This window comes from Siphateles boraxobius, unplaced genomic scaffold (assembly GCF_051911475.1).
Source record: "Siphateles boraxobius isolate OS27281-9 unplaced genomic scaffold, OSU_SipBor_1 68, whole genome shotgun sequence".
NCBI lineage: Eukaryota > Metazoa > Chordata > Actinopteri > Cypriniformes > Leuciscidae > Siphateles > Siphateles boraxobius.
Genome location: NW_027509195.1, coordinates 4,194,430 through 4,200,660, shown reverse-complemented (window position 1 = coordinate 4,200,660; position 6,231 = coordinate 4,194,430). Strand labels below are relative to the sequence as shown.

The window sequence follows — 6,231 nt, the reverse complement described above, 5'->3', positions numbered from 1 at the left end:
TGATATCGGTCTCTCATTAGCAATCGCGCCCTGCTTCATACCAAAGTCATGTTAAAAAATCTATGTATTCACTCATCCATAAACATTATTAGATCCATCAGCATGACGACAAGTTCCATAATTCCGCTTTTGCGTCATCAACCTACGCCTTCGTTTTTGTAAGAGGTTAGCGAACCCTAGCGGCAGAAAACAAATTGCATATTGTAGCTCTAAAGGGGACCTATTATGCCCCTTTTCACAATATGTAAAATAAGTCTCTGATGTCCCCAGAGTGTGTATGTGAAGTTTTAGCTCCAAATACCCAACAGATAATTTTCTACAGCATGTTTAAATTGTCACTTTTTGAGGCTCAGAAAAACGCACCGTTTTAGTGTGTACCCCTTTAAATGCAAATGAGCAGCTGCTGCTGGCCCAGAGGGCGGAGCTTCACGAGCTCGCAGGACATGTGTCAGGAAAATCTCTCATCTCACGGAATGATAATATCAAAACATAAACTCTCAGTAGCCGTGTTCATTTCGACCCGGAGTTGGACATTAATGCCCACAGAGCCAGATAATATAAGCAGAGAATCCATGAGCAATAGTTTAATAAAGGGTAATCCAAACTCGTCGTCAACATGCAGGGGTCAAAATTCAAATAAAGCCGTAAAAACAAGAACCGAAACAGGAACTCGAACAATAACAGACCTGAAGTGGTGTGACACAAAACAGCGACTCCGTACACATACTAACACAGACAGGAAATATATACACAATCTAACAAGACTAACACAGAACAGCTGGGAACAATGATTACGGGGAACAGCTGAGTGCAATGAACTGATGAGTGACAGTGACAGACAGAATGCTGGGAATTGAAGTCAAATGTGAAGGACACCGTGAGAACGAGGACCTCTAGTGATAGACAAGGGAACACAACCAGACACTGTGACATAAACAGAGCTATGTGGATTAATACATCCAGCTACACAACACCGACAACGCTTGGGAGACATTCTTGTCAGTGCAGCAATGGCGGATGTGTACAACTCTCAACATGCTGTGAACTCGATCAGGGCGGTTCTATGTTAGAACGGCAGTGTCTGTCAACACTCGTGGGCGGGGCCTGTGGTTTTAGTGACGTCACTAAAGCCACATTCTGAAAACAGGTCGTTGGGAGACACTGCTTATGATTTATGGAGATTTAAAAAAAAAAGAGTGGGTGGATTTTTATCACTGCTGGGTGGTTGTGTACACACACTGCCATCACACATTTATGTCCAAACACCATGCAAAAGTGAATTCTGCATAATAGGTCCCCTTTAAATAAAATGCAGGTTTTACTTAACAGAATTTCAAAAGTTCTTTATATCTAATTCCAAATTTATCAGTCAAACTTTGAACTGACTCAACAAAATAATTATTAAACATATCAGTAATTTCATCATGCTGATGAATTGTTCTCCCTTTAAAATTTAATTCTAAACATTTATTACATGATTTAGAGTCTTTCTTTATTAGTTGATTAATAGTTTGCCATACCTTTTTACTATTACCTTTAGCCTTATTTAAGCCTCAATATTGAATATTAATAAAATATTGTGCCTTAGCCTGCCGTAATGTCTTTACTAAATTGTTTTAAAAAGAAGTCGATCCTGTCGTAAACCAGATTTTATATCTTTTTTTTTTAAGCAATATCACACTTTTTCATGAGCATACCTGTTCAGTAACCCATGGCAAATTATTCTTTCTACTTATTTCCAACCAATTTTGTGTATTTATTCCTTATATTTTTTTATTTTCTCTATAAAAAATTATACGTAGTTTCCAAATCTTAAGTAGATAAAAGGGATCCCCAATCATTTTGTCTAAGCTCTTCTTCGAACGCACTACTACCCTTTTTTAATATTCTAAAATAATATTTCTGTTTATTCTGTGTAGTATCATGATAAATTAACCTATTCTTATTTAATTTCCTGGAGATAAGTGTTAAATAGTGATCTGATAATCCAGTTAAAAAATTAAAAGTCTTTGTAATTCTATCTGGTTTGTTAGTAAAGATAAGCTCTAATAAAGTTCGCTGTGTCTTATGAGACGACAGAGAAGTTCCGAAGGCTATACCTCTCCCGGTTTTACGCAAGGGTAAGCTTGATCTTAACAGCAAAACGTCTCAGGTTACGACTGTAACCTATGTTCCCTGAGAACAGCGAACGAGACAATACGTCAATGACGTTATGGGGAAACGCCTCAGGCGTGACAGGTGTCTGAAATCACTATCAAATCATGTCAATCATATTGACCGGCGACAGCCCATGAATCATTAGCGTGATTGATTAACGTGCGACCTGGAAGTATGAAAGGGCGCCTTGCAAACATGACAAATCATCTTATCGTCTGAAGGAACTGTACGGTAGGCAAGCCCCGAGGCATGGCAGGGAGACGTATTGTCTCGTTCCCTGTTCTCAGGGAACATAGGTTACAGTCGTAACCTGAGACGTTCCCTTTCGAAGGGAACTCAACAATACGTCAACGACGTTATGGGGAACGATATACCAACGCCGCCATGCTAAGGGAAGTGCATGCCAAGTGGCAGTGACAACTGTCAGAACCAGCAACTTGAAACGAAACGCTAGAACCACTCACCCTCAGGTCACACTAGGCTGTCAGTGACAGCATTCCCTACGGTCATAGCCCAAGCTACAGCCTCACAGGAAAAACCTACATAAACATGATTAAATGAAAGGCCTACCTGGGCCGGCTCCGTGCCTGGAACCACAGCTTCCAATTAGAAGGGGTCCCTTCTAGGGAATGTGACTAGGGAACCCGAAGGAACCCCGGCCAATCACTATTCAGGGGAACATACTCACCTCGAAATGCCACCAGGACGGCCTGACCTGGCGTCAGTACATAGACACTTAGTCTGGCCACATCCTGTCTGTCCGAAGACAGAGCCTCTGGACAATTGCCTTAAGTAAGGCATCCAACCCGAGGGACTGCGAAGCTGGCAGTGAACCACTCGGCCCAGATCTCAGAGATGGGATATCCCGGAGAGTATGACTCAGCATAGCGCTTTCCAACCCTTGCTAGTGAGGGGAGTTTCTCTACTCGATCCATGGATCTACCCAGTGTCTGTGTTTCAAGACACTGGGGAGCCCTGTGAAGGCCTAAGAGCTGATCTAACTGGGAGGCTTCACGAGAGGCCTACGACCGTCTGACCAGACTCAGGAGGCCGCATGCTCATAGTGACCTTCGGTGAGGGGAGCACAAGGTCCGCCTGGTAGGCAAACCAGGCTGTAGGCAGGAAAGGTTCCGGGAGGGATCCAGTAGCAGAGAATAAACACTTTAGCGAGCCAGGGCACAAGCTCGCCTTCAGCAGCTGCCTACTAAGGCTAGCTGAGACTGATAGCAAGAGGCCACTAGCTTCATAAATCCAGCACCATGGGGAACCATTCACAGGGAGGCCTGGAGAGGCCTACTACCTGATAACCACAGTATGTGGGGAGCTCACCTTCAGGGAGGCCTGGTAAGGCCTACTACCTGATAACCACAGTATGTGGGGAGCTCACCTTCAGGGAGGCCTGGTGAGGCCTACTAACTGGTAACCACAATCTGTGGGAACTAACCTTCAGGGAGGCCTGGTGAGGCCTACTACCTGACTGTTCTCATTCAAGGAGGCCTGGAGGAGCCTACTACCTGATAATCACAGCATGTGGGAACTCACCTTCAGGGAGGCCTACTACCTGACAGCCAAAATATTTGGGAGCCCATATCCAGGGAGGCCCAGAGAGGCCTACTACCTGACAGCCACAATATTTGGGAGCTCACATTCAGGGAGGCCCAGAGAGGCCTACTATCTGATAACCACAGTATGTGGGGAGCTCACCTTCAGGGAGGCCTGGTAAGGCCTACTACCTGATAACCACAGTATGTGGGGAGCTCACCTTCAGGGAGGCCTGGTGAGGCCTACTACCTGGTAACCTCAATCTGTGGGAACTCAACTTCAGGGAGGCCTGGTGTGGCCTACTACCTGACCGTTCTCATTCAATGAGGCCTGGAGGAGCCTACTACCTGATAATCACAGCATGTGGGAACTCACCTTCAGGGAGGCCTGGTGAGGCCTACTACCTGACAGCCAAATATTTGGGAGTCCACATCTAGGGAGGCCCAGAGAGGCCTACTACCTGACAGCCACAATATTTGGGAGCTCACATTCAGGGAGGCCCAGAGAGGCCTACTACCTGATAGCCAACGTAAGTGGGAATTCGCCTTCAGGGCGGCCGGGTGAGGCCTACTACCTGATAACCATCTTAAGTGGGAATTCACCTCAGGGAGGCCTGAGTGGCCTACTACCTGATAACCACTGGTAGCTATGAGCCCTGAGTCCGGTTGATAGTATAAGGTGCCCTGCTAAGGCCAGCCAGCTGGGGACTCGCCTATCAGGGAGGCCTGGTCGGGCCTACTAGCTAATAGCACTCATATTTTGCTATAAAGTACACTGTTGGGAACCATACTACACAAGCATAATTTACTATTGGGCTTCCAGTAGCACTATAAGGTATGTCCCACAATGTTGGTACTCACCTCTGAGGAGGCCTGTTTAAGGCCTACTACCCATCAGTGAGTCAACTGCCCGAACCACCAAGGCCAACCACGTAAAGTGAGCTGGCCTACAGTGCCCTCTAGGGGGCTGTCCAATCAAGGAGGCCTACTGAGGCCTACTACCTAATGGCGCAGCCTTAGTTGGCAGAAGAGCTGTTTACACAGCGCCTACAGCATCCTGGTGCCTAATAACATTGCCCATGGCAGTGTACTCCGCAAGAAAGCTACAACATACGCCACTCTGCCTCAACGGAGGCCCCAGTTAGTCAGGGGCCTACCATCTATGCATGGGTGTCAGCTCAGAGCAATGCTCTGGCTTCAGGGGAGCGTACTTCGACCAAAGAAGAAGTGAAGCTTACTTCATTCTCGACCCGAGCCATAGTGGTGCGAGGTAGGATAAAACAGAACTGGGAGTGAAGTGCTCAGACCTACCCTGTATCACAGGGGAATACTCACACCTCACCATGAGGTTACCAGGGTGCGTGCCTGCCAGCGGCTCTAGGGGTGACAGAAATGTATCTGTGCCCAACCTAGGGGAGTGGGGCTTGAATGAAAGCCAACCACCTACAACCTAGCGCTCGAGCAGTAGCTCAGCGAGGTGAGTGAAGCCTAAACTGGCTTAAAAGCCTAAACAGTTCTGCACCGCAGGGTCGGGCAGGAAACCCAGTCTTCTTTGTGAAGCGAAAGACGGCCTAACCCTGCTCAATAAAGACATATATATATATCACATATATACCTATTTGAGGCCTACCATGTCCTTATAAACCATCCTCTGCACCACGCTGCATTACTCTAGTCACCCCAGAATGCAGAGAAGAGGGCGGGCCTTGGCCTAACAACTCCCATGGGAGGAGGCTGTTTATACAGGGATGCTAGAAACCTACATTCACAAAGTGAAGGGTCAGAGGAAGAAATGCTAATTTTTTAGCAGAGCGCCTTTATTATCCCTGGCACAGCCTAGGCCAGCTACAGAGGCGGCCCTAGTGAGGGCCAGCCTGCAAGCATAGATCTATCTGAGGGCTCGGAGGAGCCACAGCCTTACTAAAGAATATAGTCTGTATTATTCCATAGAAATGGCTGCAGAATCGCTCAGCCTAATGAAAACCCAAACAGAGCTCAAGGGGCGACGTGCTCAGGAAGAAGTCAAATGGACCCGTGGGCCGGACATAAGATCTATCTGAAGCATTAGCATCAGTCAACACTCTAAGTAAAAAATTCTAAGAGAGAGACCAATCACTCTACCCTGAGGTAGCTAACAGCCCGAAGGCCAACATATTTATCTTTCTGGCCACCTAACGGGGAACTTCAGGGCCCTAATAATCCAGGAAACTTCCCTTACCTTATTACCTTGACACCCCATAGCTCTATACAGGGAACGAGGTCTGTAGAGAGATACATTTTGGAATTTTAATTCACAAAAAATTACTCTTAAAAAGACCAATCAGTGCACCTGCGGCATACGGAGTGAAGACTCGTCAGATAGTTCTTTATGAACCTGGGATCCACCACTTTACATGCCTGAAAGAGGCGTTTCTACTAACCAAGCCTAGGCAGGCCATTGGAACATCGTTCTTATCATAGGCCCATCCCAGGCCTGATGTAATGAACGTCTGGGGAGTCAGAAGAGAGGAGAGGGCTGGATTTCTTTTTAGTG

At 46.5% G+C, this 6,231-nt stretch overlaps 1 long non-coding RNA gene across 1 annotated transcript; it reads right to left on the bottom strand.

The window, feature by feature from the left end:
* Nucleotides 1-3,553: 3,553 nt before the first annotated feature.
* Nucleotides 3,554-4,260, bottom strand: LOC143722716 (uncharacterized). The gene is made up of 3 exons (XR_013196981.1): nt 4,217-4,260; nt 4,071-4,159; nt 3,554-3,694 (listed from the first exon to the last, which is right to left on the bottom strand). It is a non-coding gene; the product is annotated as an uncharacterized LOC143722716 (long non-coding RNA).
* Between the last annotated feature and the right edge of the window lie 1,971 nt (nt 4,261-6,231).